At 42.2% G+C, this 24,653-nt stretch overlaps 1 protein-coding gene across 1 annotated transcript in view; it reads left to right on the forward strand.

Moving 5' to 3' along the window:
- The first annotated feature begins 12,049 nt into the window (after positions 1–12,049).
- The window catches only part of ARHGEF4 (Rho guanine nucleotide exchange factor 4), a 197,359-nt gene continuing 184,755 nt past the window's right edge, over positions 12,050–24,653 (forward strand). The window contains exon 1 of the mRNA XM_087739017.1: positions 12,050–12,130. The gene's annotated coding sequence lies outside the window, so the exon portion shown is untranslated. The remainder of the gene's footprint in view (positions 12,131–24,653) is intronic.

Genomic DNA, 24,653 nt, shown 5'->3' on the forward strand with positions numbered 1-24,653 from the left:
CTTTTAATGTAAAGAAGCACTTAGAAGATGACTATGTACTTTGCAAAGAAGGAAAAGAGAATGATAAAAAAGAATTTGTTACTTTGCAAATGATGAAGATTTTTTATGGTAAAGAACAAAAACCGAAAGAGCTTGGAGGAGGAGACCTTTCAGGAGAAACATAGTTTATAGAGTCAGAGCAGCATTATCTTTTCCTTTAAATATGCCTGTACTTTTTTTTGTATAGAACTTATCACCATGGTGTCTGAGTGCCTTCTGCATGAATTCAGTCTTCCAGTATCTTTTGTGATGTAGCAAAAGGAGACTGAGGGGTGGATACAGTGAATTATTTGCTCAAGGTCATTCAGAAAGTCTGAGACCCAGCAAAGAACTGAATGCAGATAACTAACACTCATATAATATCTATCCTTCTTTATTTTAGGAATGAATGAATCCCAAAGATTGAAAGTAACCCACAATATTATTTCCTATAACTATTTTCAGTTTAGATTGACTCAAACCCAGGCTTTTCCTTGGCATCCGTTCAAAGTAGTAGATATAAGGCAGATGTATTCAACAGTAAACCCCTGTTTACAGCATGACATTTCAGGTTGCATCACTGTAGCCTCTTTTTTTGTTCTAACATTTCTGTGCAGTGTCGTCTTTGCCTGCCTGGTGCAGAGCATCACTTCCTATAGAAACTGGCTTGTAAACCCCTGGGCTCACAGTCAGTGAGAACAAGGAGTTAGCCTGAGGAGAGCATAGAGCTACTTCCTTTACGTATGGCTGCTCTGGCTTTCTTCAGTCATTTGTGAAATGTTCCCTCTTGTTGCAGGTTATGCAAACAGTAACTCCTGTTCAGGGTGAACCTGGCCTAGCTTGTCCTAGCTCAGCATGGGGTTTAAATGCATTTCAGTATCTCCATTTTACATTAGTGTTGACGTCTCTGTTTGTGGCTGTGCTAGGCACTATATAAAGAGCACTGGGATGCTTGTAAAGCTACTTCCTTCATGGTAGATGCCTGCTTCTGGTGGTGGTTTTCTTACTCTCTAGAGTTTGTAGCAAGACTCAGTTGTTTAACAGTATGGAGGCCCAACTTGTTTGTCTTTCCATCTCAGTGTCCCTCAGTGAGGGCAAAGTTCATGTCTTAAAGACATCCCTCATCCCCTCAATGCTGTGCTGACTTGGGAGTCCAAAGTCTTTCATTTCTTGTTTCCTGAACTCAGTTCCTGTCTTCTTTCAGGTGACAAAGTGAACAGGTCCCTGGGGAAGTTATGCTCCCATCAGGTGCTTTACCTGACCCAGTATGATTTCAAATCAGAATTTGTCCACTAACTTTGGAGTTAGGTGGCAGGGTCCATTGCAAGTCAGACTGCTGAGGAGTATGACTGCACTGTACGTGGAACCTACAATTTCTACCTATTGCCCCAGTGACTCAAGATTATCAGCTTCAGTCTCCCTTTAAAATAAAACTAAAATTGGTCTATGGGTTGCATTCAGAGAAGCGGAAACAATGAGGAATGGGATATCGGAAATTTCTTGGTTAGGTGAAATTGATGAATAATTTCATACCCACTGTTAGTTCCCACTGGGGACTCTTAGTGCAGATTCAGGATCATAATCATAATTAAGATGCATATTCTGCAGGATATATTGCTTTTTAAGTCAAATACATGGAGCTATCCAACTGTTACTTTCACCAGGTTTTCTTGGAGAGACATTTTGTGAGACTTTGGACTGTACACAGCATGTATGTGAAAGTATGTGAGGTACTTGAAATCATAATAAGGAAAAACTGAGCTCAGACCTTGGAAGATGAAGTGCTAAAGCATACATTTCATATGATATTTGCTTGTTTGTAGCAAGTATGCTGCAGTCTGTGCAATTATTCACACTATGTTATAAAGAGAATAGGGAATCTGCTCTCCAAACATGTTTGCAGTCCAGCAAACACTTCTGATTTAGTGTACAGCATGAGATATATCAGGAAACCAGACTTAATCATCACCACGCAGATGAAAACATTTCGAAGGATCGAAAGTAATGCAGAAGTCCTAGATCCATTTCATTGTAGAGAGATTTCATTAGAACAATTGATGTCACCAGTTTGCAGTATTGACCTGGAAGATTCTGCTGCAATAAGCCTGTATCTGGTGAGCATACTCATACTTTTTATACCTTGTTTATGTTTATTCATTACGTGCTGATGTCTGCAGCATATCTGTGTAACAAATAAATTCAGACTGTGGTACTGCAACAGACACTGCAGCAAATATATGAAGGTGTACAAAGTTAACTCGCTCAATCATTTGACAAAGAGAATCCCTAAGAATCCAGTGCTCTCTCTCTCTCCAACACCTAGTTTAAGGTATTATGTACTTGAAATGGCCACTGCCCAGCCTTTCTAACTGACATACTAAGCACAACACACACATTTCACAGATCTCTGTACACCACTTTCTGCTCTTTCAAACTGCCCAATCCTTGCTTGACACTCACTGAAAGTATTTGAGTGTTCAGAGTTTAGTGGGATCTTTTCCCATGTGGGGTTGGAATACTTTTTATCAAAATCTGCATCCCTGGAGGCTATGGATGTGTTTCTGTCCTTACTTGTATACTGATCCATGGAAACTTAAGCTCTGCTGCCATCATATCTGTGAAAGGAGTGGGTTATTGGGAGTCCTGTCTGTCCCAAAATGGGCAATGAGGGAATGCGATTGTAGCCAGTATTGGAGTGAACACTCTAACTTCTGAAGTGGCAAAGGACCATCTTTTACAGTCCTGTTTATAAGTTTTTAGCTTAATTCCTAAGAGAATGAGGCAATTGAGAGACCTATGTCTGTCTGTCTCCCTGCAGGTAACTTTTGAAACTATGAACAATTTTTAACCAAATTCAAAAAAGCAGCGGAAGTATCAAAGCTTCCTGCAAGTTTCATGAGCGCTGGCAGGTCAGTAAAAGGGGAATGTCCAAATTAGTGCTCTTACCAAGGGAACTCTTCTAATGTGTCTTTTTATAGACAAGCCCCGTCTGGCCAGTCAGCATTTATGTATTGATAGGACAATGTGTAAGGAGTATGTGTGGGAACAGAGCTAATATGTGGTGAGTGGAGGGTATATTAGGGGACAAAACTCTGTAGGAAACCAAGCTTCATCAGTTCTGCCTCTTGGGGAACAAGCTGTTGTTTAGCAGAGCACGGAGATGCTGCATAGATGCAAAACCTCAGTTACGGTTTAGCTTTTGTTTTTTAGTAACAGAGTATAATGTGTAAAGACTCTTTCAACATTTGGACAGTGGAGCTGAACAAAAAGAGACCATTATATGCAATATCTGTCAAGACTGGAGACTGGTCTGTGCTAGCCTGCCAAATGCAAATGAGGATTATCCATTCATTTAGTCCCAAAGAGAAAATGATATAATTTCTTTGGTTCAATTAGTTTATTGTGACAAATAAACAAGGAGAGGACTCCAATATGGCAAATGTTCAACTTCACATAGCTTTAAAGGCTGTAGAAGTCATACTGCCCTGATGGTATGCCTTATTTTACATTCCTTGCCCAGACATAGTACCTAGATCTTCAAAGTGGTTTACATACTTTTGTTTTTCTTTTTCTTTTTTTTTTTTTTTTTTTCCTAAGTAGAGAATCTTGTAGAAGAATTGAGACCCAAGTCTCACTTATTTGCCTTGGACTTTTGAGGCAAGGGTACACTCATCTTGGTTGGACTGTGGGTTGTTCTCAACCACCCTGAGCTACCTGATTTACTCCCTGCTGTATTAAGTTTAGTTAAAGCATTAATGCAATTTTGTACATCTCTGTCACGAAGTAGAGACATTCCAGATATTTGTTTGCAAACTGCTGGTCTGTACCCATGGGTGAGAGCGAAGGGACCTGGGGGATGTGGAGCTGAAATGTGCTGGCTGGTTTCTAGTGTACAAGTCCCAGGCACTTTGCAGACAGAGGCCACAAGGAAAGGGTTCAGTTGCTCCTCTGCACTTCAGCTGAGTTTGTGAGACTCACCTGAGGAGTTGATAAGGCTCTGGGAAAAAGATGGGCAGGCTAGAGGGGAAGCAAGCATGCCTTTGTGGTTGGTGTTAAGGTTGACCCTAACTGTCAGTGATGGGCATGGTATGAAACAGCTGGAGCGCTCTGGTTGAGCACCTCCAAAGCGGCAAGTTGGATGCCATTGTGGAGCACTCTGCTGGCCATTCTCTGTTGACAAGAGATGGCGGTCCCCTCTCGCTGTGGGGGTTGACCAGCAAGCTGAAAGACTGTGCCTGTACACCCACAGGCATGCTAGGAAATTTTCTGCAAGATGATGGGTCAGATTCAGCCCAGAGGTCAACAGACTACTACAAAAGCAGACTGTCAGGAGTGACCTTCCCCCACAAGCTGGAGCTTTCTTGGCAAAGTAGCTGTGATTCCTGGCAAAGCCTCACGTCACCACCAGCACCATGTTATGGTTGGTTGCTCAGCACAAAACCCTCTTGTGCATCATATAGAGACCCCAGATCTTCAGTACCTAAAGCTTCAAGCAGATCTCATTGTTACCCTTTCACTAAGTCTCAGCGACCTGGTTTAGAAATATAAAAAATGAGAAGGTTTGCAACCTTTGTCTCCCAAGAATGTTTTTTAGAAAGGTAACGGACTACATGGGTTGAAATAGGGTCATTCTAGGAGCCCGATTTGGAGGGACTCTTGATGTTTGGTTCATCTTTGTCTCTCCCTCCCTAGGCAACACTGGCAGGTTACTGTCTTTCCCCCAGCCTCAGCTCAGTCCAAAAATGTATTTGCTCAGCTGTATTTGAAGAAAATGGGAAGCGTGAAGCGGTGGCCGGGAGAGGGGTCCCCGGTGCCGGGGCTGGAGCGCGGGCAGCTTGCCCTCTGGTGGCCGCGGGCAGCGAGGCGGCCCGGTGCGGAGTGAACCGCTTCGGCGGCACGGCAGTGGCTTTCCGAGCTGAACTCGTGATCTGGCCGGTCCTGCTGGAATATAAACTGATTAGACCCAAATGAGTGTCGACATAAAAGCTTCTTCTTTAAAGTGACTGCAAGGAAGTGGAGTTGTCTATCTACACATCAGCATGAGCAGTAGCATAATTGTCCTCAGATTTGAACTTGAACCATCAGGTGTCAGCCTAGTTCTGTCTCAAGGGTTTTCAGTGCTGGGTTATACCAGTTATCTTCCTCCCTAGAAGCTCCCTTTCTTTGCTCCATCATACAGACACGACAGAGGGACAAGTGCTCCCAGTGAAGTCCACAGTACCTTCATATTCCATTGGAGAGAAAAAATAAATAAAGGGATAGGTGGATAACTCAAGAACAGCCGGAACTGCTTTGTGCATGCTGAAGTGTGTTGCTGTCTTTTATGAGAAGGCACAACACAGATGCTGTGCTCTCCTTCTGCTCCTTTCACTGGTTGCAGGGAAGGTAACAAGGGCGGCACGGTCCCTCCCAGAGCTCTGCTGTGCACTGAGGGTTGTATACACCTTGTGCTTCCATACTCAAACCTGTCCACCCTACAGCTTCTCTGTCCTTGTGAATTGGTTCTTCAGCACCCCGAATTTGTTTTGCCATGTCCTACTGTCAAAAAGAAAAGCTGTTTCTATACCCCTTATATTTCATGTTTGGATGTTAATCCTGACATTCTTTACCCAAATCCAAATAATATGCATTGCCTTTCCAGTTCTAAAGGAAAAATACTTGTCTTGGATCTTAAATGCTTAATTGCATCTGATTAAACAAAGTCTTCTTAAAATAGACCCCAAAAGGAAAAGATCCAATTGTCGGCCAGTTAAATGCCAAAATAAAACAAAACCCTGAGGAAATGAATGGGTAGCAGTCAATGGTGTTACAGTTGCTTAGGGACTGATAGTAAGAAAAGTGGCAAATGTCCAGAAGAGGCCCACAGCAGAGAGAGAAATCCTCTGTCTCACAGGGAGAGTGGAATAAGGCAGTGCAGAGACTGATTTATATTTGCAAGTGAAATTTAAGAGACAAGTGTGTATATATTTTATAGTTTGAAGACTATTCATGAAATAATGTGAAAGAAAGTAAAGAAGAAAGTAACTATGATGACAAGAAACAACTCAAAACACTACTGTATTTTTTCTTTAGCTCCCTGAAGACTGCAGGTCTTTGTGTTTCAATGCATAAACTACTGTTTGGCAGGTTTCCTGAACCACTTTGTCTATTCACTTCTTGCTAATGTGAAAGTGCCCAGACTCCCTGGAAAGACGGCTTTGTTGGAAACCTTTCATTATCAAGGATTAGCTGTTTGGTAAACCTGTGTCCCCTTTAACAGTCTGACAGGAAGTGCCGGCTAATGAAGGGCTCATTGTGGTGGTGTTGTGAGTGTGGGACTTGAGTCCATTTTATTGCTCAGATTGCGAGGCAGGCTTCTTTGTGCTCCCAAGGACTGAAGGGAAACTGAGTCACGCCCTTTGGTTCTGCTGAAAATGTGTGGTGAAGAATATGCTTTTCTTTCTCAGTACTCTTGCCATGTTTGTGGTCTAAAGGCTTTATGTAGCAGGGAATTTTGTTCATATGTTATAGAAGTATGTGTGTAGATTTAAAAAGTGTTATGTCAATGCCTGGGGACAGCTTACTTGAAACATTCCCATATAGTACCAACATGAAAAACTGAAATAATACAAACTATTAAGTGCCTTTATCACTTCACAGTGTAGTTGTAAAGCTCTTGGAAAAACCAAATCTGAACATCCTCATCCCACCTCTAGTCCGGTAGAAGGTGTGGAAAACAAGTATAGGATTTTCTTCTTCACTGAGAAACTTCCATAAATGTTTTAAATCTCAAGAGAGATTTACCAAAATCCTTCATGAAAGTAATGTACTAGAAATCCATTCTCTGTGAAAAGTATTCCAGTACAACTTAAATCATGAAGAAATACTTCTGCAAATCATCATCAGAGTCTGTGATGTCAAACAGGATTCTTTTATCTCTACAATAAATCTCCCTCATTGAAACTCCCAAGCCACGCACAACCCCAGGGATGCCCAGTGCCTCCAAATGTAGGGGGGCGAAGAAAGGCAGCCTTGTAAAACCATCGGGAAAGAAAAGAAAGCACTACCCAAACCCCCAGTCAGGCTTCATGTGTTTGGGGAGGGGCGTGTAAAGGGACCCAGGGAACTGTTAAAGATCCAGAGACTGTTAAGCACCAATGCTTTTGGGTGGAGGGGCCAGCAGGTGAGTGTGAAACTGCTGGTATTAAATTCAGTGGAGGGCCCAAGCACATGGTTTGGATTTTGCTCTTCCCCTCTGTTACAGCTAATTAGGCCAAGTGCAGAGAGTGTCCCTACTGATCCCAAACACATATGTGACAGAAGCGGTTCCTTCCAAAGGGAATCGTCTCTGGGAGAGTGTTATTAGCTCTGTCTGGGCAGGAAGGGCAATTAGGTAGCCCAGGGATATGTGTGTGTGTGAGGAAGAGATTATGTTTTAATGAAGAATTTTGAACTCATTATCTGGCCTGCATTCAAAGACTGCAAGAACACTAATCACGTGCGTAAATGTGTGTGGTGGCAAGTGACTGGAGAGTGGCCGAGAATATGGAGGTTACTGCAACCCACATTTTGCACTCCCGCTCTCCAAGCACTGCCTGACCTCTCGGCTCTGCGTGGTTCTGCCCGTCTGGTTGTATGGGACTGTGGGAACACATGGGGACTGTGTTACTTTTTAACTTGTGATCCTACAGTAGTTTTTCACCATAAGCTTTTTATGTCTAGATGCCAAAGTGGCTCCATACCACTCATAAAGGGATGAGACGTAGTGCTACTTTTATATCTTTTTGGTGTAGATATCTAAGTGGGCATAGGACACCAGTTCCCAGAACAGTTTAGGACTTTGTGGTGGTGCAGGGGGACATGGCACCACCAGGACGCAGGACAGGAGCTGTGGTGCTGCTGGCGACTGGTGACACCAGTGCAAACCGGGCCCACCCTCTCCAAAACTAAACACTCACCTGCCTCTTTATTCTGGTAGTCCTTCTGTCCCCCAGTAAACGTGTGCAACATAACTCCCCATTTCTAAGATGCACCTAGGTGGAAGAAATACTATATTCCTCCAACAGCCTGTGGCTTGACTAAGCTGAAGATTGGATGTAGGATCATTTTAACAGACACAAATCTCATTCCCTGGGTAAAACTCTGGCCCAAGCCTCTTCCCCTGCTGCTGCAAAGCCAAGCGTGGCCCATGGGAGGCCCCACAGGCACCAAAACCTGGTCCAGATCTCAGCCCCAGCAGTTTCTCCAGGAGCACAGCACCTTGGTACCATGGTGGGATGCTGAGGTGACAGCTCTCCACTGAGCACCCTAAGACCATTCCCACATCCAGAGGCTTACGGTGCTCTCCCATTTGCAGCAGTTAGATAACCAAGACTGGAGCCACGTGCTGAGACAGGCCAACAGAAAGTGACACATTTTTTTCCCTCTGCTTTGCAGCAGCAAAACAAGGCACCTAATTCCCACCAGCCTCTTGGGTGTTTCCCCAGAGGGGGAGCTCATGCGGGGTTTGGGCCTCCAGGGAGGTGGAGGAGCGTGGCTGACCCCGCCAAAGGTGACACTGCCAGGGTGCACCCTGGGAAGGTGCTGGTTCCAGCAGGATGTGATGCTGGGCAGTCTGCTCCAGCCAGTCCTTCTTGGAGCAGGGGGCTGGACTCAGTGATCCTTTCCCACCACAGTGAGTCTGTTATTCCTCCTGCCATGTCAAGTGCCATCTGAGCTGTCCCCTTGCTGCTGTTTTTTTTCCTCTGTCTTGCTTGGCCTTGCTCTTATATTTTTTTTTCCTCTCTCCTGTTTCTAATGGAGCAAAAATTTATAGAACCATAACATGCAGAGACGGAAAATGGCCTATTGCCCCATGCAGCCCAGCCTCTCTGCCAGTGGCAAGCCATTCCCTTCAAACATCCTGGGTGACTTGTCTAGACCAAGCATGAACCACTCCAGCATTGGTGCTTCCAGCACTTCCTGGAGAAGATTATTCCATGGTCTAATTGACCTTGTAGCTAGGAAATTTTTCCTGATGTCTTGCCTCAAATGCTTCTGTGCTAAGTTTGAGCTTATTGCTTGGTTACCTGTCCTTGCTCTGTCCTGAGCACCCATCCCTTTGCCTTGCATGGCCGTGCCTTTTGCCTGCAGACTTGGCATGCCCCTGGGCAGCGTTATCATCCTGTGTTTTGTTGCTTCCTTTGCTCTGGATTTAGCTTCTGTGGTTTTCCTGAGACACAACCCCACAATCATCACCTGTGCAGAGAGGATGGGGATGGACTGGTGAGTGACTCGAGTTTGGAGCACCAAGCATGGAGCTCCCCAAACAGAGTTTTTATTGGTCTCTCTGAAGATGAAATAGTACCAGCATGTAGCATAACTCTGAGTGAAGGCAGTAAGAAGAATTAAATTTAATTGCAATAATAATTATTATAATATAATGATTGCAACTAGAGAGCCCCTTTCTGGTTAACATGGAGACCTTACTTTAAAGCTTTGCAAACATGATTCTGATCAAAGTTTTAGAAGTCTTGGACAGCAAGTGCTGTCTACCCACTTGTCAGAAACTAGGTGACCACATAAAGAAAGATGCTGTGCTAAAGGGGTGTCAACCACTCTAGCTCAGCCTAGTGAAGCTCTCCTGCCCCTGGGCAGAGGACATCTGCTCAGGGTTTGTTCCTCATAATTTGGTCCCTCCTGGCTTAACTCACAAGTGGCCCATCCATAACCAAAGCCTGATTTTCCAGTGAAGTGAAGCAGAAACGTGGAAGACACCTGTGGCCTTCATCTGGCCTGTGCACAGCACCAGGGTTTTCCTGCCTGGGGCTGTTCTGCAGAACCATCTTCCACCAGAGGGCAGCTGGTAAAAGGAGTATGATGGGCTTGTCTGGCTCAAGATGAGACAGGAGCTAATTTGATGCTAATTATTATGGTTGTAATTTCCTCCCTAACCAGATGCAATCCCCTTCAGCCATCTCCAATGGGGTTATGCTTAGGGAATGCTTCCCACAATAAAAGCAAAGGCAGTGTTCTTTCCCAGTTGCCTACAAGATCCATCCTCAGCCTTAATCTGAGCTAGACATAGTACAATTAGTTATTTGTGTTCCTGAACTAGCAAAAGACTAAGCTCTAAAAATCCAATAATGCGTCAGAAAGATGTATTTGCAATCAGTTTATCCCTGAGCTCCCTTCATTGCAGATCTGGCACACTTTCTGCAGTCTAAGGTGGAAGGAGCAGAGGAAGTCGGCAGCTATTTACAGAGAGCTCAGCACTGCATCTTCTCCCTTTATGAATGGTATGGAGCCACTTTGACGTCTGGACATAAAAAGCCTGTGATGAAAAACTATTGTAGAATTACAAGGAAAAACAAGTGACAACTGCTTCCTGATGTAGTCGTACATGAAGAATATAGGGAATGAAGAAAAACTACTTGTGCTAAGTACTTATTTTGCCTTTCCTTGTGATAAAAGAAGACTGCAGTAGGAAATCAGCTACCAGACTTGGGATCCATCTGTGCTAGCATATGCCACACTCCCTGTGGTCGTGATGTGCACTTTTACTGTTACAAGTTTCAGATAATCACTGAAGACAGAGATGAGAGTTTCAGTGTTTTTCAAATAGAGACAAGTAGCAGCTCTGACCACCCCGTAATGACTAAGCTCAGTCTAATTGCATTTCTTGCTTTTCATCTTTTCTCTTTCACATTTTCTTTCACTTTGCCTTTTACGTATGCTGTTACTTTCTCTGGGGAGAGAGATTTGCTCCTCTATCTCATGTTGAGGCTGAATTCCGCTGAAGTCAGTGAGGTCTCTACTGCACAAACAGCAATTCTTCCTGTGGATATAAATGGGACTTCAGAGAAGTTGGAGCTTGACGATGCTTGCAGTTGAAATATTATTTTGTTTTGGTGTTGTAAACAATCATATTGCATAAACAAACCAAGTGAGAAATCTCCACAGTACAAGCCTGGAGGATGGGAACACAAATGCATGACCTTCGCCCTCATCAGATGCTCACAGAAGTCATTTTCCATGATAGACCAGACACTGAGAGTTTCTTCTTTGGCCAGATGATAAACTCCACCCACTATATTAATCTCCCACAGAGACAGTAAAACCTTACTTATGACTAGTTCCTCTCCCTCCAGAGATGCCACTCATGTCAAACCTGAATGTTTGTCATTATTTCCGAAGTTTTCATTAAGCCTTTGCATTGAACCGAGAGGGGGTATGTACTCTCAGTGCTGAAGGCATTCTGCCGCTTGTTGCCTTCTTTTCAGGTTTTGACTGGGAACTTCACATTTACATACCCCTGATCCCTCTTGGTTTGTGTGGCTGGTGTCTGATGATCAGGACAAACATGGGAGGCAGAGGGCAGCAACATTATCTCCAGATGACTACAGGTTGAGGACAGATGGGATATGGGAAGAGCTGAGGGATAAGAAGACAAAAGAAGGACCAGTTAACCTCTAAGGCATGCAGAAGAGTGCCTGCATAGTGAGGATGTGAGTTGCCAGAGCTATAAATGGCAGAAACTTCTCTCCTTCTGGAAATCCATAGTGGTACCCAAATGAAGTCACAGCTGTCTGCTGGCAAGGGAGCATGGGCTGTGCTCTTCTTCCCCACCAGCATGCCTTCAGTTCTCTGTAGCACACAAGGCTATAGAGACATTTTGGTGCCTAATGCAGTTGCTTCTTCCCTCTTCTTTGTACCCTGAACAATGATGATAAAGCCAAGTATTAAGTGAGTATTGCCCGTTCCTGTGTTGAGTAAAGCATGGAATTTTTGAAAAACCCTTTATGTTATATAATTAAAGACTGTACTCAAATACATAAGGGAACTGCTTTAGTGTCACACAAGTAATCTTAATTCTGGTGATTCTTAATGTTTGAGAGTTTGATTTTGCAACCAGAGTGATGTTCCTTTAACCCTATTTTATATTTTTTACTTAATTTTATATTTTTTTCCTGTGGGTGGGCAAACTGAAAGCAATAGTACTGATGGCTCCTTGTCCCCTCAAGGTTGAAATGATTGTTGTTTTTTTTTCTTTCCTTTCTGTATCTCTGCACAGGAGTGCCAAAGAAGTGCTGTGAGGAGGACTGCTGGAGAAACAGAAGAGGGTAATTCTGAGAAGAGGGAGTTCCACATCCAGGTGCAGAGTCACTTCTATTTGAGTTGGGAACATGTTTTCATTCATGGTATAGTCAAAAGGGCTCTTTGTATCTGCAGGGACTGGAACTAATCATCTGTGTTCTACCAGTTTAAAACAAATTCTGGCTTCTTTAAGTGGGAATATTTGAGCATCAGAAGAAAACGTGCAGAAAAATCTATTTCAGCATGGTCCATAGCAGGTGCTAGCTTGTAGTCCTTACCGCTGTCTTTAAAGAAATTTCAGGAACATCATTTTAATGGAAAGCTAATTTTATAGCATAATCATTTTACCAAGCTCTGACAATACCAAGTATACAATTGTAAGTTCACTCATTCCTCTTATGTATTATGATACTGAATTATGATAGATTTTTAATTATATGACAGTACACTAAATATATACAGTATAACAGAATGTAATTTGATGATTCATCTGAAGACAATGTGACCTAAAGGTGTTCAGCCCTTCCTAGGATTGTGTCCCACATATGTACAATAACTACAGCTCAAAAGCTCAAAGCAGCAGTGTAAATTTTTTTTTTTTGCATAATTATGAGCTATGAGGAATTAACTATTGTTTGGTTCTGTCAAACTATGAGTTTCCAGAACTGAATCCTTTTTTCATATTAAACAGAGTTGATCTTGGATAAGTCAATGTCTCAAACCTTGTACTTGAAGCCCTGTTTGATGCTAATTTTACTAGTTCATTTCATTAATTTTCCTGGTATTATGTAGACCTGTTTTATGAAGGTTAATAATGCTCTCAGAATCCTCACAACTTTGTATATAATTTGTGTGCCTCCACTGTCATAGGATGTGAGTGCCTTGCATTCTTTGTGTTTGCTGTTCCATTATAGCAACTCAGAGAGGCTTTTCCTTGAGGAAAAGCTAAGGAATTGGGAGAGTAGAAGTCAAATGCTACATCCAGAGAAGTCTTAGGTAGAAATAAATACCTGAGTCCAAGATATAAATCCTCAGAACTTCTGCTCAGTTACTGTGCAGCTGGGGTTGCTTGGTAAGTTCCCCAGTTCCTCAGTATATAGTGGAATTAGTAAACTATACATTCTTCTGTTCATCTTACCTGAGGTGCTTTATCTGGTCAATATTTTTATGGATTTGGGCTTTGCATACAGTGAAAGATGAGGTAGGCGATGGTGGTTTCACTTTCTATACAATAGCTCAGTAGTTGGAACACTCAGTCAGGACCCAGGACATTTACCTTTCATTTCTTTTCACCATGCAAGGGTTAAAACCCATGTTTCTTACTCTTTGGAAGAGTTTTCTTGCCCCCCATGGCTTAACTATGTGTTGAACTGTCTTGCGGTAGGAGTGTTCTTGTGCCTTCCCATTGAAACGGTTCTACTCTCCATGGTATAATAAAGGATCAGCTGAAATGAGAAAGATCAAAAGATAACATTACTCTTTAGTTGTTAGGACAGTGGAGTGGAAAGGAGGTGCAACAGCTACAATACGGCTTGTCTCTGCTCTGTCTTTTCACATAATTGCTCTTCTTAAAAGCTCGGTCTAATATCTCCCATTTTGCTTCTTCTCTGTTTCTTATTTATTACATCTCCATTCTTGCCAAAGTCATAAAGTACCTCAGTTTCCATACATGTATCTTTCCTACTTCCTCTAATCTGGCTTTTGTCTATTTGCTGCCAAAAGTGTGGCATATAAACTGGAGCCAAGCTTCCTAGCTATAAAAGAGACTTACGAGAGCATCTTGTGTATTCTTCTTCTAATTCGAAATAAATGAACTTTACAGCAAACAAAATGGCAGTGAAAGTGGCAATGCAAGTGGGACCATAAAAGCATCTGGCCACTGAAGCTCCTGTCTGCCAGGTTCCCTTCCTTCCGAAGCCTGCCCATGGAGGAGTTCACACATCATTTCTTGCAAATGTTTCCTCTGTAGCTAAAACTGACTCATCATATAAGGCAAATTACTCTGTTTAGGGAGGAGCAAGTCAAAGGGCTGTATTTGTGCTTGTGTGTGGTTCTGTGTGAGAGTCTTGGGGGGATGCTTAAGTTGAGAAGAAGCCCAATTTAGAACACAATTAAAAGTGAAAAATAAACCTATTCACTTAATTCCAAGTAAGGCTGAGAGGAAAGCTTGATAGCCAGTGCTGTCAGTGGCCTGTTTGCCAGCTTATGTCCTTTTCTAGCAAGCACCAATTTAAAGTGATTAATACGCAGTCTCTTCATTTGAGTGAAATTTAAACAGCATGCAATTTTCTCTGTCAGTTTAATACATGTGAAATATTCTGCCAAACTCTGGAATTTTGTGCTACAGATGCACAAATGTATCCCCTTCCCTGTGTTCTCCTAACAAGAACAAGAAAACCAGACAACACCCTGTACATACTTACCTTTGAAAGACAGAATGGCAAAACTGGTTTCATAGAGTTCCTGTCTAAGAGAACACCATTCTTCAAACATCCTGGATATTAAATGTTTCTGCTTGCTCCCTGGGAAATTAAGTAGTAAAACAAGCTTGTGTGTATGTGAAACCAGTTATAGAAGGCTTCCAGCTGAAAGTGAGTTGCCGCCTTATAAGCAGTCTTAAAAGTGTGGGGTTTTTTCACATAATGAAGTAATTTCTGTTTGCTTTTAACATGGGAGCTGATGATCCTTTCCTGTTGGAAAGGTATAGCAAGTGTTTGGGAAGATGAGGGCCTCAGTGTTTCAAAAGCTGAACAGCTTCTGCTCACTTCCTTTACCTGATCAGGAAGGTGCTGACTTATAAGCAAGTTCAGATCTTGCAAACAGCATTGAGAATCCCTTGAGCTCAAAGGGAATATTTGCACTTTCTGACATCTCAAGAGTGGAGTAGGAGACTGTTCCCAGTGAGAGCTGCACACCATATTTAAAATCCTAAACATTTTATGAGTCCTGATCCCTGTTTGAAAATCGGCGTCCTAAAAGCAAACTGTGAAATGACAGTTGAGATGATCAGCTGCTTAGTATAGATTTAAGAGCCTGTCTTTAGTAGTCCTGTTTGAAAATTTTGGCTGATACTTACAGTCTCTACAGATTTCTCTCCTCGCAAAAAGAAATTAGGTATTAATTCAAACCCACCATGGATGTTTATGGTTTACCAAAGTTAGGATTCGTATGGAAACTATGCTTTCATTTATATTTAGGGCTCTCTAAGCAAGCATGTTTTCCTGGGGTAATGCTGATTACCAGTGGAACCTTATATGAAAATTTATGTTTGCTGAAACCATATCTGATATCCTCATATCCTTTTCATTGATTTATAGGAAATGGAGGGCATGGGCTTCAGCAATAGCTCAAAGATGAGATGTGCCACATAGGCTTATGTGATATAGAAAAGGTTGTGGAGGAAATTGTATTGTTTTCCAGTCCTCATTTTCCTAGTCGTTCAAGTGGATGTTACCTACAAAACCTGGGATCCCTGGAAGTAAAAGTACAAATGCTATTACTTAAGCTAAGCCTTGCATGGAGTTAAAATGGAAGCAAATCAGTCTCGTGTGTGGTTTGAACTACTGGTAGGAGAATAAAAAGCCTTATAAAAAGCTGTGCTGTGGTTGCTGACATAAAAATGGTTAGGGTATAGAAAAGTGTAATACAGACAGCTTTACTACTCCTCTAATGTTGCCTTCATTAGAAAATAGGTATACTGAGTGAGTTACTTGGAGATAGCATCTAAGTGGGGATGTAGTTGCTTGAAGATTTCAAACAAAATAGCAGATTTAGAGCAAGGAAAGAGTTATCCACAACTAAAATGGATTTGTTTGCTTGAGGAAAGGGTCCTAGCATTAGATGACTGGAAGGTATTTAATTTAATGAGACGGAAGACACAGATGTTTTTCTAGGTAGATTTATGACCTTGGTCAATTTGCAAATCAGAATCAGTTTTCCCAGTTTGAAATTGGAAGTATCTAGGATTCATTTCATCTTGAATGACTTAGGTCAAATATATGAAAGCCTTTATTTACTACTATACAGTAGCTCAGCACAACAGTTGATAGAAGAGTTTTAAGTATTATTATCTTAATAGCTGGCATAGTGTTGTCAAGACATGAAGCAGTATGGTACTTTCCTGATGTATCAACACTGTCCTAAAGTGAACTTCTATTTGTAGAAGGATTGCTGGGGTGAGATTTTCCTAAAAAACAGCACATAGCTTAGGTGAGAAAAAAGCAAGAAAATACTGTTAATATTAATTTGCACTGAGGGAAAGAAAGCAAATGGGGAATACGGCAAAAAGGAAGTTGGCTTCTTTCCATGACACTCTATGGCTTTCACTGTCGTGGAGCTGTGCAACTGGTTTTGTGTGCATGGAGCAGATGGGATATGACAGGCTTAATCTTGTTTTATTTGATGTTGATGACTCACCTGATCTTTAGTACATGTGATTTGAAGGCCAGTGTTTAAACTGCAAGGACTGAAAGGGCGTAAGGTATGACATAGCCTCTAAGTCAGTGGAGTGCTGTTTCCAGCATGGTTTGTTATATAGCTGACAGCCTGAGAAAATCAGCTCTTCTAATTTGATATCTTCTGCAAGCACATGAGTGTTTTCTTGGAACCATTTTAGTCTGTATCACACTTTGTAGGAAAGAACTGGTTTTGTGGTGAGCCAAAGGGAGCATCTGGCAGGCTATTAAACTAGTAGCTAACCCTTAATGACTCAGAAGAAAGCTTCATGTCCTGCCTTGATTTACTGCTAAATCATAGACAATCAATCTGGCTTTCAGTCCAATTACTAATGCCAGGCATATACAAATGACATAAACGCTGGGGTGCAGTGACATCTTCACAGTTTGAAACATTTTCATTTGTTGCCTGAACTGCACTTTTTGGGGCAGCGTTCTCCCTTATCTCCATCTTCCCTGCTTTTGTTGCTGATTGGAAAGAGATTTTTGTGGGTTACTTCTGCAAGATAGGCCCAGTGTAGTGGACAGGAGGAGAAATAATGATCAAAGCAGGCTTAGTACTTACAGATGGGTGTGTGCAAGCTTGAACTTGCAAGTACATAGCACTGTGTTAGTGCATAGGCAAAGGCAAGCCAAAATATTTGCATTGTCTTACACACACACAGTGTAAAATTTGGCCCATTACTGTAAAAACATTTTTAAACTATTCTTCATGGGATAACATGGTTGAATTTCTTTTCCTTATGCCTTGAACTCTCAAAGGGATCTAAAACATTCAATAGCAGTGTTTGGCAAAAAATAAAATGCAATGAGTCTTTTACACTTGGCCCATTTTAGAACATAGAATTGCCAGATCTTCAGCTTTTTTTCTAACAAAGTGCTGCTGTTCAGGGAGTTTAGCCAGAGAGTATCATCACCTATTTTTTTTCTGTCATTGGTGTCTGGGTTCTTTGGGCTGTGCAGACAAAACAGCCTGGCAAATGTGAGTTCATTCAAGTGTATAATGCTCTGGGTTTCTGACTTTCTTCACTGCTTAGATCATCCAGATCCAGTTTTCCTCTCTGGAGACGTCGTAACTATTTTACTTTTGTCTCACTGTCAGCTTTTCTTAGATTTTCCATTTCTTGTCATGGAAAGTTGCTATGAGAAGGTCTCAGAATTACAATGTAATTATTGTAGCTCTTTTGGGAAGCCAAAAAATGAAGGGTTTTGTAGGTTGAAAAATGAAATTAGTTTTTTAGTTTTTATTGTTCCAAACCTTTTCCCTGCTTACTCCTGAGCTCTTCAAGCACAAGGACTCTGTTTTTGGAAAAGTTACGACACTGTAAATGGAATTCTGTGATATGTGCATCTCAATGAGAATCATCAGTTGGTAAACGTAGCAAGTTACTGTGTTGTTTTTTCTCCCCTCCAATGCTGAAATCCACCGTTATTGTAGAACTGCTTACCTCAAAGAACAGGAATGGTAGTTACCTGATTATGGTATCCCTTTTCAATTGTCTCTCGTTGTTTGTGGGGACATTGTGCCATTTGGGCCCTTCTGGACAGGTTGTTCAATGTGTTGATAGCAGAATGTAACAGTGAACATAAATCATATCTTACTCTGCTTTACCATTAAAGAGTGAGCAAATAGTTGGAGTCCTGTAGTATCCAGAAGAAAGAACCAATGTTTCTGGCCCTCTAGGTGTAGTAATTGTCTTCTAAAGCTTTCCTCACCACCCTGAATGAAGCTTTCAAGTTTTGGGGGAGAGGTTAAAATTTTAAGCAGCCACGTTTGTAGCTGTATACATCCATTAGTGAACTTTCTCTTTTCTGGCAATTGCAGCTGCCTTGGGCAAGATTTTATCCCTCTCAAAGTTAGTGTGACAAGCCTGGGTATTTGGCCAGTGACTGGGATGTCACTTGACCCATGGTGTATGTGAAAAATTACTATCTGAAACACCTCAGATGCATGAATCTAAAAAGATCTTACTGTGAATAGATATAGAAAGGTACATGAGTTCTTATGATTACCCAAACTTTTTCTGTTCACCCAAACTTGACAATATTTTACCAAACTGAAAGTAATCTACGTAAAACTCAACAACGCAAATAACTGGGAAGGCAGTGAATGCCAGCTGCAGGTCAGGAATGTCATTTTGTCTGTTGCTTTGTGCTTGGCATTCAACAGGTGCAAATATATGTTGGACTTAAGCAGGCAGAATTAACAATACAATGACAGGGCCTTATGATCTGAGTAAAATGCAAGTGACAATAAAAGAAGACAAAACTAACAAAATTCCTACACTGCAAAACCTGAGTGTATAGAGACATGATGTTCTGGGGCAAAAGCTGAGTACATCATAGAGACACGATGTTCTGGGGCAACTGCATACTCAGGGTGCAGCTTCGCAGTGTAGAATTGTGTGATAGTTTTGGCACTATGATGAACGTGCTGTTCTGAAATCTGAGCAGGAATGGATGTATCTGTTTTCAGGTGACTCTGCTTGTCCAAGTTCTGTCCATAAACATGCAGAGATGCTTCTGTTAGCTTGTAGTTCATAATGTACCTGGAAGCATTACATGGTCAGCGCAAACCTCTCCGTATTAATTCTTGGGTCTAGCAGCAGGCAGGAAGCAGGCCTTTGCTGAACTCACTGGGACTCCATGATAAAGCCTTGCCTCTCATCAGAGAGCATGACCTGCCTGAGGAGGGAGTGGTGAACATGAGCCAACAGTGTGCCCTGGCAGCCAGGAGGGCCAACCATGTCCTGGGGTGCATCAAGCACTGTATTGCTAGCCAGTTGAGGGAGGTGATTGTCCTGCTCTACTCTGCACTGGTGCGGCCTCATTTTGAGTACTCTGTGCAGTTTTGGGCGCCACAGTACAAAAAGGATACAAAGCTACTAGAGAGTGTCCAGAGGAGAGCCATGAAGATGGTGAAGGGTTTAGAGGGGAAGCCATATGAGGAGCGGCTGAAGTCACTTGGTCTGTTCAGCCTGGAGAAGAGGAGACTGAGGGGAGACCTCATCGCGGTCTACAGATTCCTCACGCAGGAAGGAGGAGGGGCAGACGCTGATCTCTTCTCCCTGACGACCAGTGGTAGGACCCGAGGGAATGGCACGAAGATATGCCAGGGAGGTTTAGGTTGGATATTAGGAAAAGGTTCTTCACCCAAAGGGTGGTGGAGCACTGGAACAGGCTTCCCAGGGAGGCAGTCACGGTGCCAAGCCTGACAACATTTAAGAAGCATTTGGACAATGCCCTCAGACATATGGTGTGATTTTTGGGGTTGTCCTATGCAGGGACAGGAGTTGGACTCAATGATCCATGTGCGTCCCTTCCAACTCAGGACACTCTATGATTCTATGATTCTATCTGTGACTCTTGCCACCTCTGGAAAGCAGCACATGCTGAACTGTCTAAGGTATGGAGAACTGTAAAGTATCACAAGACTTTGCAGGACTTACTTACATTACTTCTTAAAGCCGTAGTCATTTGAACTGGGATTATATGAAGAATTTTGATTTACTTTGGAAAACATTTCTGTTCCTTACTGTTGTCCAGAGTGGAGAAAGGCCAAAAGCTAAAATTAGGAAGGTGACTAGATCGAACCTGTATTTTGTTTCTTATAGTACGGGGACCAGGCTAATGGTCTTTACACCTGAGCAGAAGTTGGCAACTATATGTATCTCTGTTCCTTCCATAGGGCTAGGTGTCACACAGCAAGCACTCTCAGCTTGTTTTGATTTGTACATGCCCCGGCTTTTCTTAGCCACCTTGAAAACTAGAGCTGTGTAGAACCAGATCAACATCCCCAAGCTGTGCCTTTTGCAGAAATCATTCAAAGTGCCTGTATGCATTGCAGCTACAACAGAGGTTGGCTATATATGGTAGCTTTATCCAACTGGAATAAATAATAGCCATGAAAATGCAGCTGTCTGATATCATCCTGAGTTTACCAGTGGACTTGTACAGGTCGTGCTGAAGTGCATGTAGTCTCATCTTTATTATTATTGCAGCATCAGTATAGGCTCATAAATAGTGCAACTCTACTGGCATATAAAGCAGGCCAGTATTACAAACACTGAGTAGAGGCCTTAGTATTTGATTTGGCTTCTTTTAACAGATGTGCTCATTTTTCTAAGATTCATCTAGCATCAACATGTCCCATAGAGGAAATAGAGGAAGAGTAAAATTCCTGCTGGGGTGAAAGATTAGCAGCACTATATGTGGTTACAGTTAGTCTCTTTCCGTTCCACACATGCATTGCTTGTTAATACTCCAGGTGCAACATGGACTTCTGCAGTCCCCAACCATATCACCCAAGTGGATACACAAATGCTTTAGGCACAGAAAGCTGAAAATCAGCAGTTGAGATGCACCTCCAATACCAGTTATGTCCCCTATTAATAAATACATTGCAAGTCTTGTGGTACTGATCAGTGGCTAAGGTTGAATTCTTAGGTATTAATTTAATAGATACCAGCTGCAGAGTCAATACACACACAGTTAATCCTTGGAACACATATTAAATATATAACAGTGACTTGGAACAGCTCAAAAATAAATAGCATGAGGTTTTGGTGCCTGAGCCAGAGATCCCAATGGATGGTCTAGTGCAGTATCAGATCTGCAGCTGTAACTGCATTTGTCCAGCTTAATCCACTCACTAATGGAGCTTTATTTTTGTTTCAGAAATTGTTACTTTTGTCTTGAATACAGAACCGAGGAAATTATGGCTACAGGAGAAAGCTAAGCTGGTAGTCTGTGAACTTCACCCTCCCTTCTCACTGCACGTTGCAGTTCAAGCCTGCAGCAGCTTCTGTTGTTCCAGCTGTAATCTTCCTTTCTCCTGTCTCAGTCATTTGCACTCCACAGAGTGCATTACAGTCCTGTGACATGAACTAATGAGAGTTGCTTGAGACTGTTCTGCCTGACAAGTTCAGCATTCCAAAATACTCGAGTTAATGTGATTTTGGGGGCTTTTGACACCTGCCCATGGAGGTGTTGCTGTCTGCCATCTGTAGTATGACTCAAATACCAGGTCATGGCTTGCATAACAACTGGTAATAAGCTGCCAGAAGGAATTAATGCTAGTAACTATGTGTCTTTAAATCTTGCCAAGTGCCATGCCATGCTAGGAACGAGATGCATGCTTTCTTATTTTAATGTGACACTTTCTCATCTTTATTGGACCATTTTTGTCTAGGGAGTTTCCAAGAAAAGAGCTATTGGTAGAGGCTGAGCAACACCTGGGTTTTCCAGTGGTGGGTAAATAACAATGCCAACCAACAAGTATGCAGCTATGAGGTGGGGCGTGCCCAGTTCTTAGACACAGAGCTAGTTCTGTAGAAGGGTGGAAACTAGAAGCATGGGACTTGAACACCTATCGCTTGGATTCTGTGTCAATAGAACAAACTGTTGAGTTCTCTCCTATAGAACAAAGTGATTGCAAGACAAGATTTTAAAGATATTTGTGGAAAAATGACCTACTTAAAAGAGCCAAATCTAACATGGAGAAGTAAAAACCAGAACACCCAGGAAATCATATAGATGATACAATACTGCAGGAAAAACACATGCAAGAGGGCAAACACAGTGAATGGATGTTGAAGATAGTATAGGAAATGTATGCCATGATTTCCTGGAGGAAGGAGTGCTGCCAGATCAACAAGGCGGGAAGCAGGAAAGCAAGTTGGTTCGTCATTCTGTATTAAAAATGCAGAGGAATATTGTTTCTTATGCCTGTATACACAACACTTCGGACTGTGCGCTTACAGGCTCAAAGATTTGATCTGCATTTCATATTTTCCACTGTAAAGTATAGCAATATATGACAATAATGGCATACTTTGTCTATGGCTATACAATCTATTGTGTATTGTGTAGCTATTTTCTATGTATGCACAATCTACTTATACTACAAGTGAAAGCGCACTATTGCTGACAACACCTTGGTTGAAAACATGTTCGTTAACAAGAACAGTATTTATATGTTAATCAAAGGAATAATTGTACCAAGAGTACAAGTACTTTGTTTTTTTCTCAGTTTTGAAGTAGTTCTTGACTGAAGAACTGGCTCCATCTCAAATAACTAACCTTGTGATGTCACCTGCTTGGGAAGAAAGCTCTAGACTTTCTCGCTCCCCAGTAATCAGCTGCGGGATCTCATCAGAGAGGGAGACAGCAGTTTGTGGGAATTTCTCTGTTGTGCATGCGCTGCCTATTCATGGAATGGTTTCCAAAGAGCTTTTCCTACAGACAAACCTCTCCATAAAGTACTCTGCCTCTGCCATGCACATTAAACTTTCTGGATTAGAAATCTGAATGTCATGAGCCCTTGAAATAGTATCATTGTCCTAACCAGAATCTATCACCTAATTAAAGAGTCTTGTCTTACTCCCTGTCTCATCAGATCTCCCCAGAGGCCTGCTTTGATCAGTTCCAGTAGAGTCAGGCCCTCAAAGTGGGACAAGGACGCTAACCTGAACGCAATTTTTTCATAGCCTTGATACTGGCTGTTTTAACTTTCAGTCTTCCATCAGCTTGATAGTATCTAGTGCTGGTTTATGTCTCTTTCTGTCCATGCACCTAATGGCTTGACATTTTAGCATTAGCACTTCTACTGGTATCACTGCATCTCACCTTACTGTGAGTGCCAGCACTTTCTGTATATCTGGGACTGGTGCAAAGACATGAAAATGGATTTTATGTCCAGTGTAGGGTACATTGAGAGTGATGGCTTGGATTCTCATTTGCACCACAGTAATATTTCCAACCAGGTGGAGGAGGTTTTAATGTCAGACTTAAATCTGAAATAATGGTTATAACTTTGAGACAGTTGTCATGAGTTTCTGAATAACTTTAAGAAAAAAAATAGTGGAACTCTACTTCATTACTCCCTGTCATTTTCATCATCTGCATGTGATAGCACCCCTCTGCCATCCACCTGGTCCAGAGATCATGGAGAATAGTAGGTGGAGAAGCCAGTCATGCATGTTGTACTGAGCATATTAGAGGGCAGAAGTGTAGTTTGGGACCTCAGTACTCCCACTCTGGACTTTCTCTGGACCCAGAAAATTATTTCTAGAAATTCTGTTTGGAATTCATTTCACTGGCTTTATTAGGGTCAAAGGCAACTATTAGCCAGTTGTTTTATAGCTCTCTTACTGCAGGGGATTTTTAAAGGAACATGAATAAGATATTTTCTAAACCCATAGCAAGAGCTCCCTATTGGACTAGACTACCAGGCATCTAATTCTGTCTTACCTATGCCTCTAGCTTAGAAGAGAACTTTGGAGGTCTAACTAGCTCTGAATTAATCTTGCAAGATTCATAGCAAGGCTGCTGTATCTCATGGTCTGGGCTCAGTCTTGGATGGAGGTGTGTCGTGGTTTAACCCCAGCCAGCAACCAAGCACCACACAGCCGCTCGCTCACCCTCTCCCCCCTCCCTGGAGGGGGGAGAGAATTGGAAGAGCAAAAGTAAGAAAACTCATGGGTTGAGATAAGAACAGTTTAATAATTGAATAATAATAATAATAATAACAATAATAATAATACATAGTCATGAAAAGGAAAACACTGAGAGAGAGAGGAGAGAGAGAAGCAAAGCCCAGGAAAAACAAGTGATGCAACCGCTCACCACCAGCTGACCGATGCCCAGCCTGTCCAACTCCCCCAGTTTCTATACTGAGCATGACGCCATACGGTATGGCCTAGCCCTTTGGCCAGTCTGGGTCAGCTGTCCGGGCTGTGCCCCCTCCCAGCTTCTGGTGCACCTGGCAGAGCATGGGAAGCTGAAAAGTCCTTGACTAGTGTAAGCACTACTTAGCAACAACTAAAACATCAGTGTGTTATCAACATTATTCTCATACTAAATCCAAAACACAGCACTATACCAGCTACTAGGAAGAAAATTAACTCTGTCCCAGCCGAAATCAGGACAAGATGTCAAACTGGAGTAAAAATATCTTCATCTGTCTGTGGGTAGGGGACTGAGCACGTGGTGACAGCAGTGACATTTCTTCTCCTTGTGGCAGCACCAGCAACTCCCCATACATGCTTTGACAGAAATCAATGCTGGTGCCATTACTGACCAAATTCCTCTCCAGGTTCGATCCATGGCTTTTGCTGCTCAGATTTT

This window comes from Nipponia nippon, unplaced genomic scaffold (assembly GCF_047370975.1).
Source record: "Nipponia nippon isolate SJK-2023a ecotype South Korea unplaced genomic scaffold, ASM4737097v1 scaffold_7, whole genome shotgun sequence".
NCBI classification, from domain to species: Eukaryota; Metazoa; Chordata; class Aves; order Pelecaniformes; family Threskiornithidae; genus Nipponia; species Nipponia nippon.